The sequence below is a fragment of the Phyllostomus hastatus genome, unplaced genomic scaffold, assembly GCF_019186645.2.
Source record: "Phyllostomus hastatus isolate PE091 unplaced genomic scaffold, TTU_PhHast_1.1 phas_scaffold_78, whole genome shotgun sequence".
In the NCBI taxonomy this organism is placed as follows: Eukaryota; Metazoa; Chordata; class Mammalia; order Chiroptera; family Phyllostomidae; genus Phyllostomus; species Phyllostomus hastatus.
This window is the reverse complement of record NW_025334041.1, coordinates 91,574,383-91,586,390: the sequence shown is the minus strand read 5'-3', so window position 1 is coordinate 91,586,390 and position 12,008 is coordinate 91,574,383. Positions and strand designations below refer to the sequence as shown.

Below are 12,008 nucleotides of genomic sequence, written 5' to 3'. Positions count from 1 at the left end.
CCTTATAATGAACAGAAACCTGCCTCTGTTCAATTACATCACAGGATTGACAGAGTAAATAATTTTAGTCACAGGAAGGTAATATTACAAAGGGAGAAAGTGAGGGGAAAGCAAGCTAATGAGAGCTCAGAGCTTTAGTAAGGCAAATACATTTAAGAGGGAAGGAAGAAAACAACCAGAAATACCATTCTTTAGGAGCCAAAACAAAAGTATACAGAAGGAAAGGGTGAACAGTAGTGTCAACATGTTGCAGAGAAAGCGGTCAAGGAAATTGCTAACTTCAAAAACACTGGATTAGAACAAATTTAGGACAGTGGTTGGGACAGAAGCCATACCACTTGTGGTTAACTAAGTGATGAAGTAATAAAGGCAACAAGATCAACATCTCTTGATGGTGAAAGAAAACAGACTAAGAGTTGAGCAAGACTATTTTAGGCCATGGGAAACCTGAGCGTATTTATAGGCAAACAGCAAGAAACCAACCAAGGGATGAAATTAAAAAAGAACAAGAAAAGGTCCTGGAGAAAGGAAATGGGGGAGAGGAAAAATTTAGATATACAGGGGAATAGAGGCAGAGAGAAAGAGAGAGACATCATACCCAGGAACTATGAGGTACCTTAGGCTATGCCCAACTTGAGAAAGACAGGACTTTCTCAAGCAACAATGAGAAAATAAGTAAGATAATCCAAGAAAGTTGACTTTCACCCTACTCCCCTGCCTAATGCCCTTATTTTGGGAATGAGGGGAATCAGATGGGATTTGGGCAAACCTGGATTGCCTCACTCCCACTAATAGTTCTAAAGTTGCTGTAACGTCCTAAGATCAAGAGTTCATTGAAAATATGTTATCATTAAAGAAGAAAGGTTGGCAGGGAAGAGAGAACCAATGGAAAGACAGTAAGAAGATTTATGTCGTCACTAACATTTGACTTAATACTTATACAGTGCATAACTGCTTGCTTTCATTCAGTTTATTTTGTTGGTCTTCCTAACAACCTAGTAAGAAATGCATTTCTAAGTAAATCGGTGAATGAATGAATCAATGATCCTCATTATGTGGATGAATGTACAGGTTCGAGTAATTGGTTTCAAACCATTTAGTTAACTGTGAATATAGTATTTGCCTTCAGACCTTCTGATTCTAAATTCAATACCTCTGTCTCTATTCCACACTGCCTCTCACAAAAAAAAAAAACAAACAAAAAACTGAGTTTTTCGCTACTGCCTCCCATACATTTCAGGTACTCAGCACTTTCCTCTTTTCTCCTTAAAAGAGTAATTATTGATCCAAAAACAATTATTTACACTAATAAATAATTACCGTTAATGTCCATTTTATGTTAAAAACAAATGACAGCAGCCCTGGCCAGGTGGCTCAGTTGGTTGGAGCATTGTCTTGTACACGAAAAGGTTACCAGTTTGATCCCTGGTCAGGGCACATACCTAGGTTGTGGGTTCCATCCCCAGTTAGGATGCTTATAGGAAGTCACCGACCAACATCTCTCTTTCACATGGATATTTCTCTCTCACATCAATGTTTTTCTCTCTCTCTAAAAAAATCAGTCAACATATCCTCAGATGGGAAAAAAATGAATAAATAAATAACATCTGATTGTGATATAAATTTTTTGAGACTTTCCCTTTCTCTTTTTAGGTTCAAAGAATTTTATAAAATTAGGACTGCTAGAAAATTGTTCTTCAAGTAAAGAGACACTATACATTTTCATCAGTATAATTTAATATACAGTATATTCTTAGCAAAGAGATTAATTCTTGAGCTGCAATGTCAAATAAATATGCTCCTATGGACCATCATTTTAGCACTCTCAACAGAAAATGTGTTCTGAATTTTAAATAATTGACTTATTAATGAACTTTTATAATGTCTAATTGTATTTTGAGAAGGTACAGATAAAGTAGAAAATATTTTTACATTGGAGCTGAACAGAGTCAGCATTTTTTTATACAATGGATTTAAATTTAGTAAAAAAGGAAAATTCAACACTCAATACTATTTTTTCAAAAAGCAAACAAAAAATGGCAAATTTGAATTCCCCAAATTTAGAAGTACTGATATATGCAAGGGAAAAAAAAAACCAAAATTGTAATGTCCTACTAAGGACTGATTTGATAGAAATCAGTGGAGATTATTTTTTTTTAATCATAGGAATTTAAATATCTCGAATATCTCATATTCTAAGAAGCACTTTCCACAACACTTTTGGAATTTTAAGAGCCACGTTCTGGAAAGTGGTATAATTAACCTTCTTTCATATAGCATAGCAACAACAATAAACTCATACACTATTTAGGTATAAGGTTTATTAGCATCTGACAAGAATCTAGTTTAACCACAATCTTTAAAAGTACTTTAAAATTTTTTTAAATTGCCCTGGCTGGTGTGTCTCAGTGGATTGAGTGCCAGCCTACGAACCAAAGGCTTGCCAGTTTGATTCCCAATCAGGGCACATGCTTGGGTTACAGGCCTGATCCCCAGTTGGGGGCGTGCAAAAGGCAACCACACATGAATGTTTCTCTCCCTCTCTTTCTCCCTCCCTTCCCCTCTGTCTAAAAATAAATAAATAAAATCTTAGTTTTTTAAAAATCATGTATTATATACATTATTGGTCACAATCTCAATGATGAACCTAAAATTTAAACAGAAATACCTGAGCTTTCAAAAATGCTAACCTATTAAGGCTATCATATAAATAAGTACTTGTCTAGTCATTTTGGTATTAAAAGAGTATGGAAGAAGCTAAAGGAACCCAGAAAATAAGAACAAAGTTGTAATAATCTAATTTGCTTTTCCTTACATTTTCATTTGACACTTATGAGACCTATGCCTTGTAGCAAACTCTGAATACCTGTTTCTTGAAGTTCCCTATTTACTTCGATTTAGAGATAAGATAGAGATAATCTTTGCTAAAAGGACAAAAAGTATAACTATTTGTAATTTTAAATTTAAATTATTTCAAATAGCTACAAAATAAGTAATATTTCATGTGTGACATCCACATCAGAAATAAATTTTCATAAATACCCTTAAAAACAATATATGTATGAATTTTAAATCTAGATATTATTCAAAATAAAAGCAATGTTTTTTCCCCAAGCAGTCATCAGACTTAAAACACTAAAATAACATTAATAGAACAGCCACTAAAATTAAGAGTCACAGGCCTAGAATTAATAAAATTGTACTGTGATAAAAATCTGTCTCTAGCATGTAAAAAATTTGATGAAAACTAAATGTAACTTGGATGCCACTGATATTACTATTTTACTTAAGACATTTTTGTCAAACTGAATCAGATTAGAATATTAGTATTCTGTTTTTCATGTCTCGGTCAAAGATTAGCAAATAAATCCTAAAATCGCTCATTCACAGTAACTGGAGGATACATATATCTTAAATATTGAAACCATTAGACACATTAAAATGCCTACAAAGAGTAAGTTTAAAATAAAATCGGTATAACTGACCCTACTACGAAAATAGTTACTATAAGAAATTGTATATTAATATATTCATAAGAACAAAAATAAGAACTGGATTATCTACTTTTTATTTTATCCTCACCCTGAGGATATGATTATTGACTTTAGAGAGAAAAGGGAGGGACAGAAAGGAGAGAAACATCAATAGGCTGAGAATCTGCAAATAAAGCAAAAAGCTAGAAACTCATCTTCAATGAGTTTCAGGAAGTGGTTCAGAAATGAAAATATTAAATGTTATCTTAATAAGGTATAAAGTAAATAACTATAAAGTTCATTATTACTATAATCCCAAACCAACAATAAATTATCATTTTAAGTAATCACTGATTGACATTACTCTACACTCCTGCCTCCCCACTATTTGGGTCTCTTGGCCTAGTTCTGCCTTACTAGCTTCTCTACTTAGCTTGGATCCAGTGGTCAATTATTTCAACAGTCTCCCTTGTATCTCCAATTATCTCCTCCCTCATCTATCTTCAATACAATGGCTTTGCATTGTTCCTGGCTTGCAAAACACTGCCAGAGAAAACTTATGTAAAACATGAAAAATATAAATTTGTAAGTCCCAACCTCAGATGAAGCCCTGCTCAGCAGTCCTTTCACTTATTTATTATAAAACCCTTCTCTTTCCCAGACCCCACAGTACTTACGACAAACTTGCAGCACTCTCATACCCCCTAGCATACCTTCATCAAGCCCATGCTTAAAAAGTAAACTTTTTACTTTATACACCTCCCCAAAATAAAGGCCTCAGATATGACTTCTTCCCTGCAAATCCAGATATACCTAATTCTCACCTACACACAACTCCTAACACACAGCTTCTGTCTGAGATACAGTATAAGTGTCTACTCTTTTCCAGGGTTAATTCTCCAACCAGTTAGCTGTTCTTGATCTCACTTCTTCCCACTACATCTGAGACCTTGTTTTATTAATTACTCCCTAACCCTTATCTTTTATCTCACTGGCCCATCAAAAAAAAGTTCAAGTAATAAATTAAAGTTCTTTCCCCTCAACCTTATCTCCTCCAGCTACTTCTTCTTACCTCCCCTTTATTGATGAACTTTTATTCTCTCTTTGGTCTACCTCCTTAGCAATGTCTTCCATCTCCAAAACTCACCTGGCTCTGAAAAAGATAAAGAATAACCTGATTTTTAAATTCAATTGCTTATATTCAGTCTTCATTTAACTTGACCTCACTGCCATCAAAAGTCAATGAAAATAATAAATGTAGACAGAATGAAAGAATTATAAAAAATCACCATTTGTAATCATCCAGTACAATTACGATGAGTTACTCAAGCAAGAATTATTAATGGATGCTAAAACCACTGGTTTAAAAGGTTGTTAGAAACAGGATATTTACATGGCCACAAAATACCATCCTATGATTATTTAATTAAACGGTTAAGAGGTCTATCAGTTCCCACCTTACCAAATGACCAAGCTGGAATCATACCAACAGGGGAACAGACTTATATGCTTACTGAGGTGATAAAGTGGTAGGTACACATATTATCTGTGGAATATTCTTGCCAGAAATATTTGACCAGAATCTAATCATGAAGAAACAGACTAATTCAGAATATGGAATATACTTGAGGATAAATGCCTTTACTTTTCAAAAGTTAAACCAAAGAAGAGAGGGAGGCAATGGGACTAGTTCAGACATACAAACATACAAACATCCCCCACTTTCTAAACATCCCCCACTTTCTAAAATTGAATTTTCTTTTTTTTAAGATTTTTAAAAATTTACTTATGTTTAGAGAGGGAAGGGAGGGAGATAGAGAGAGAGAGAGAAACATCAATGTGTGGCTGCTGGGGGTCATGGCCTGCAACCCTGGCATGTACCCTGACTGGGAATCGAACCTGCAACACTTTGGTTTTCAGCCCACGCTCAATCCACTGAGCTACGCCAGCCAGGGCTAAAATTGAATTTTCTAAGTTTACCATATTAAAACAAAGAAAAAAAATTAAAACATCTACCAATACCACCACATGACCTATTCTGAATACTGCCTCAAACTATTCTACCCTCCTGCTACCCCAGAAAAATCTCACTAAATAGCTTCATCTGTTTACCTGAAGTCTTACTTTTGTAAGATTGTGAAAGCTGACCAGTTAACAAAACTGTAAGATGTTTTTCCCCACTCATTTTATGTATTTTAGTTAATTCAACTTTAAATGCTACAGAACAAACCATGGACACTGGACATGTCAAAAAGAATCGACGTATCTCTTTTTGTGTAAAAAGATGTTGAAAAATAATAGAAAAAGAAACAAATCTAGAAAGATTTTATAAATAGTGGGAAGGTTTAAAACCCTTCTTTCTTCAGGTAAATTTTCACATTTGAAGAATAATTACCAATGGTAAAAAAACTCTTCAAATATAAAGGAGGCATGAATAGTAAATAAATACAAAGAATTATTCCCAACAAGGGAATTAATCCAGATAACTGTAGCTTACTCTCAAAAAAGGCTAAAACTTTTTGCACAAATAAGTAACTTCTGCAAAATTTAATTCTGAAATTAATCATGTGTTTTCATGACTTTTCAAATAACATATTTTGAAAGCAAGGTAACCTTCTCTTGATAAATTGATTTTACCATTTTAATAATCAGTTTTATACTGTTCTATAACAGTGATACTCTCAGAAGCTACTGAAGGAAGTCAGTTTGCCCCTATTAAAGAACTTCTAATTATGGTAATACTACTAATTATTTTGCTAGTTTGTTACCCATATATTTTTAGAATTTCTCTCTTAAAGAGGCTGTCAGCAGTCACTGTTCTCTACCTTGCTATATCTATATTCCTGCCTTTGGCACTTCTCTCTACCATTCTAATTTGATTCTTCTGAAACAAGTAACTAACTCTTTTTTTAACTGAGTTATAACTGATATAACAATTGTTTCAGGTATATTAACTAACTCACATAGTATTTTATAGTTGATAGAGCATCTTAACACAATTACCTCATTTAATTCTCACAATAACCTTATAATACAGGAATTAGCACTATTCTTATTTTATAGAAGAGAAAGCTGAGGCTCAGAAAGATTGAATAATTTATCTAAGGTCATAAGGCAAGTAAATAGCAAGAGTGATCCCGATGGTCAATCTTCTTTCATCACCAAACTGAGTTGTTAAAAACAAATTAAAATTTGTTTTTGATTCTTGTTAAAAACAAGAATCAAAACTGGGATGTATAAGAAAAAAAAAGATGACATTCATGTATAAGCTTTGAAATTTTTTGGACATTAATTAATATACTATTAATTAATTAACTAAAACACTTAGCCTACTTCTTTTTCTTTTCTTTTTTTAGAGTATCAAAAGTAGAGTTTTTTAAAAATTATTTTATTGTTGTTCAATTACAGTTGTCTGCATTTACCCCTCACCACTCCCCCCTCAGCCAAACCCACCTCCCACTTCTCTTTTTCTTGACAGTTGACATTATCATGAAAAATAAAATCACTTAAACAAACTAGTACTACACTGCATCTATTTCCAATTTCAAAAAACCTACGTGCCAGTAATGAACAATTCAAAACATAATAGTTCAAATTTGCAGTAAAATAAGGATGCAATTTTCAGGAAAAAATTTTTTTTCTTCAGGGGGAGGTAGAAGAGGGTATAGGGGGATGAACAGTGATGGAAGGAGACTTGACTTGGGGTGGTGAACACACAATACAATATACAGGTGATGTAGTATAGAATTGTACACCTGAAATCCATATAATTTTGTTAAACAATGTTACCTCAATAATTTAAGTTTAAATAAATAAACAAATTGAAATTTTTTCTTCAGATTTAAAGACAACAAAACAAACTAAAGAATATCTGCATTGTTTCACAAATACATTTCCTTTTACTTTTCTCTCAACTGCCTGCCCCTACAAAGAAAGTTGCTAGAGAACCTAAAGAGTTAATCTGACCCACCAGTGTCCATTGAGAGTATTTTCCCACTAGGTCAAGCCCTTACCACAATCATGAAGACCATAGGTTTAGAACAATACTACTGACATTTTGGGTCAGATATTTAATTCTTTGTTTTGGGGGGGAGGGGGGCAGGGGTAAGGGATAGGATATATCCTGTTCACTATAGAATGTTTATCACCATCCCTTGGTTAGATGCCAAAAGCACACCCTCCTTCATTTGTGAAAATGAAAAATGTTTCCATACACTGCCAAAAGTCCCTTGGAGGTAAAATCACCCCTGCTTGAGAACCATTGGTTAGATGTTAGGGCCCTGGGTCTTTGAAAAAGGAGGCCTCCAAGCAGCCCTGTTAATCATAATTTTAAAAAATTGTTTTTAAAATTCAGATTTTTAAAAATAAGATGGTAATAGTACAAACAGACTAAATAACATATTACACATATATGTATGTAATAACATATTACATACATATTAAAAGCATTTTTAGAGGATTTTGTAACATGAATTTCACTAATGTGTGGAAACATTAGTCCTTCCCCACTGGAAAAATGTCCAGTTCTTTCCCTCCTCTGCTAGTAAAATGTCAAGTACAGTATGTACATGCATACATGTACACATGCATAAGAGAACCTAAACAATTCTAATGGACAAATCCCCATTTCTTGCCCTTCATGGCCACATTATGGTTCCTGAACCATGCATCCTAGAGATTCAAGCTTCCACTGTGCAGCAAGGAACTCATCTGGTTCCTGCCATCTATTTGTGCAGCAAGCAGGAAATAAGCTGAAGACCTTTAAGGTCTTTTCCTACCTTACTATCCTAACACTCTCAGCTTTTATTTATTGACAAAAAATACTCTTTCAGCTTTTACTTATTATTGACTCCCAGCTGACCAGACCACCTCTTAAGATCACTGGAACCATTCATGCTTTTTTTCTTTCTGCACCCATTATATTAACCTATGCTGAATAGAATCAAAAGTATATCAGGTGTTTAAAGCATCGCTTAATATCAATGATCAGTTGCTTATTCTGCCTCAAAATATTTTAAGCACGTAAATTGATTTTAAAACAAAAACTTTCAAATTATTGAGCTGATACCATTTATATGAATGAACCACATAGGCAAATATTGAGATGAAAAATAGATCAGTGGTTGCCTCGGTCTGAAGTGAAGTCGGAAAATGGAGAGTAACTGCTAATGAGCAGTTTTCTTTTGGGGGTGATGAAAATATTCTAAAATTGATTATGGTGATGGTTGTACAACTTTGTAAATATAGAAAACATCATTGATTTTACACTTTAAATGTGTACTTTTGCTCAATAAAGTTGTTTGTAAAAAGCTAAAAGCAGGAAAATAAGTTTATCAACACTTATTGATAGGAAAATGTGATTAAGAATAAATTCTGCAAATTTTGCCATTTCATGATTTGATTTTAGTTCCAAAATTATGAAAAACTTAATACCTATTCAGAATACCCTGACAGCTGTTGGTGGATAGGGGAGGGAGTGAACAAAAAGAATAAAGAAAAGAGAAAGAACTCATGGACACAGACAACAGTGTGGTGATTGCTGAGGGGTGAGATGGGGAGGAGAGGAGGTAGAGTAGGGTATAGAGGGATAAATGGTGATGGATTGATACTAGACTTGGGACGGTGAACATACAATACAGTATAGAGATGATATGTTGTAGAATTGTGCACCTGAAGCCTGAATAATTTTGTTAACCAGAATTATCCCAACAAATTCAATAAAAAGGAAAAAATTAAAATTAAAACAATACCTGCCCGGAAATAAATTTTAACTTTTTCCAAAAAAAAAAAAAATTGTAAATTTAATCATATTTTCCTAGTAAATGTTACATGATTTAGAAGCTATGAAAAACATTTCAGAAAACCAATGCTACAGTAACAGTACCTCCACAAGAACAAAATACAGAGGTCCGGCACAAACAATGCCCCTTTTTTATACAAAATCTTTTATTATAAAAATCATAATCATGTAATTCTGTCACATAACCATGTCACATTCAAGCACACCATATGACATTTTAGGTGAAATGTTTGAATTAAAACTATAAATTATTACACCCAAATCACTACCCTACCAACCACACTCAAGCAGGCATTACTTCTGCCGGGCCCTGTATATAAGTACAGTCAACAACAAGAAAACATGGACAGCGTTTATAGTTTTGTTGTGATACATTTTTTATAAAGAAAGTCATTAAAACATTGTTAATTTCTTTTAAAGAGACTATTCTCAGACTATAATGTCTGTCCTAGTAATGTAATAATTCTGAAGTTACCAGAGTATAATTTAAAAATAACCAAATCACATTAAACTGCAAACACCTAACCCCTCAAATCAAAATCTGCATATAGTGATCATTTTTACCCAAACCTATCATGAACAATGATGACTACTATGAACCATCAAGTAACAACTATTGCTAGGAAATCAGATTCTAACTACAATATAAATACAGTCAAACAAACAAATCCCATCATTTCTTCTGTTCTATTATAAATGCTTAGAAAGATTAAGGCTCTCAAAGCACTTTTCCAATTAGAATTCTCTATAGATTTATAAAAGTCAACCTGAATATCCATCAAAATCTGCAATTTTCACAATAACACACTTCTCAGTATACTATCGTAATATCACCTGCCTTGTAAGCATTTACAATTAAGATTGCTCTGGGGTTCGGTAAATCAGAAAAAGGACCAATTAAAAATAAAAACACTCCAAACATTTTAATTCTTCAAAAGTAAGGAAAGCCTCAATGAAAACAAAAAATAAAACTGGTTAAAGGGGAATTTTTTTAAAATGCTACCCGGCTCAGCCAAAATTCTAAAAATACCATTCTGAGCTCAGCACATGGACAGCCCAAGTGGTCAATTATAATGGGCAGGCAAAAGTTCCCTTGTCAACGACGGGGAAGGCCTGCCTTTGTATCAAAGCAGAGACAGAAAGTAGAACTGAAGAACATTAATTATTGAACAAAATACTGCGAGCTAAATTGCCAAACTGCAAAACACCGAGTTAATCTCTGGGCTAGCCTTCCCCAGAAATAAAAATGAATTTTTAAATTTAAATTATTCCAGTAGCATCAAAAGTGGGCCCAAGGGCCCGGCTGTAAAAAGAAAGTTTGGGGGCAGCATCAAAGGAGGGTGGTGGAACTTCCCGGAGCCCGGATCCGGGAGAGGGGCGAGAACGGCGTTTAGGGCCACAGGCTGGAGGTGATATGCACAGCTGCCTGCCCGATCTCGGGACAGAGTGAAAAGAGGAGGCGGCGGCGGAGAGGATAATGGGGCTTCAGCGCCGATCAGTTACGACTGAAACTCTGTCGGCTGGGAGACAGGGAGGAGACAGGGGGGTGGGGTCTGGGTCCCTCTCATCTAAGAGGAGGTCGGGTGGAGGGTGGGCCGCGAAGCGCAGGGAAGGAGCGGGGCCGGCCGGACACCTACCTGCGGGTCTCGGGCAGCCGCCCCAGAGCGAGGCCTAGTGCATCGTCGCCGCCTCCAGCCCTTCACGTCGCGCCGAGACTGCAGCTCCGCGGCCGCCACTGCCCGGAGCCCGGCCGGGCCCGAGCCCGGCTTCTCGCCCCAGCCCCGCGCCGCCTAGCCTGACAGCCCGGGGAGCACAGGGCCGCCCTCTTGAGCCCAACTCCGCTCGGGGAGGAGAAGCGGCAGCGGAGGCTCCTTCACGTCTCTCCCGGGTGTCCTGTCAGCCAGCAGTTTCCCCCGGGTCCGCAGCGCCGCCTCCGCCGCTGCTGCCACCGCCTCTCCCACATTCCCGGCCTGCAGGGGAGCCACCGCCGCGCCGCGACCACTACTCTCCGCGTGTCTGCTCCCTGCTGACTGCCTCACCTCACCCCGCCGACCCGCTCGGCCTGGCTAAGTCCGGGGAGACCGCGCCGGAGGCCGCCGCGAGGCAGCCGCAGCCCCCAGCCCACAATCCACCGCGCGGCGCGGCTCCGCTGGGGCGGGAGGGCCGCGGCCGGGGCCAGGGGGAGCGCTCGCCGACTCGAGAGAGGGTCTGCCGCGCTGGCGCAGCCGGCTTTCCCCCGCAGCGGAACATACCCCGCACGGTTCCTTTGCACCCCCTCTCATAGTCCTGCTTTCGAAGACAGAAATCCACGCTGATCTCTACTTTTCCCCACGACCCTTCCCCCACCCGGAGTTCTCAATAGCACTCAGATGCCGCCTTCCGCCTTCCATGGGACTGAGCCCTCGCCCACTCCCCAGACCCACCGACTCTGGAAGTCCCTAAATCACCACTACTTATTAAAGTACATGCTTCCACAACATTCCACCTCTCCTGTCACCCCCTCAAGGTGAACGCTGTTCAGAGTTTCCCAAATAAAAGTCATTTGAGAAGTTAAAGGTCACCTCCTCCCCAACGACCCCCAGGACCTTGAAAACTACGTGGTCTCTATATGGAGGCCCTCCCCCACCGAGCTCTCTTTTTCCCTACTTCAGGCCTTCTTCCCAGGCATCTACCACACTTCTGTGGCACTGAAATCAACAGAGATACTTGAAGTCTGTGTGAATTATTTAATACCT

At 37.3% G+C, this 12,008-nt stretch overlaps 1 protein-coding gene across 3 annotated transcripts in view; it reads right to left on the bottom strand.

Moving 5' to 3' along the window:
• VPS54 (VPS54 subunit of GARP complex) overlaps positions 1-11,634 on the bottom strand; it is a 103,530-nt gene extending 91,896 nt beyond the window's left edge. The window contains exons 1-2 of one of the 3 annotated variants that reach the window (XM_045828432.1): positions 10,911-11,634; positions 4,546-4,626 (exon numbers count right to left, since the gene is read on the bottom strand). The gene's annotated coding sequence lies outside the window, so the exon portion shown is untranslated. The remainder of the gene's footprint in view (positions 1-4,545; positions 4,627-10,910) is intronic. The other 2 variants (XM_045828433.1, XM_045828430.1) reach the window with 2 other exon arrangements.
• Between the last annotated feature and the right edge of the window lie 374 nt (positions 11,635-12,008).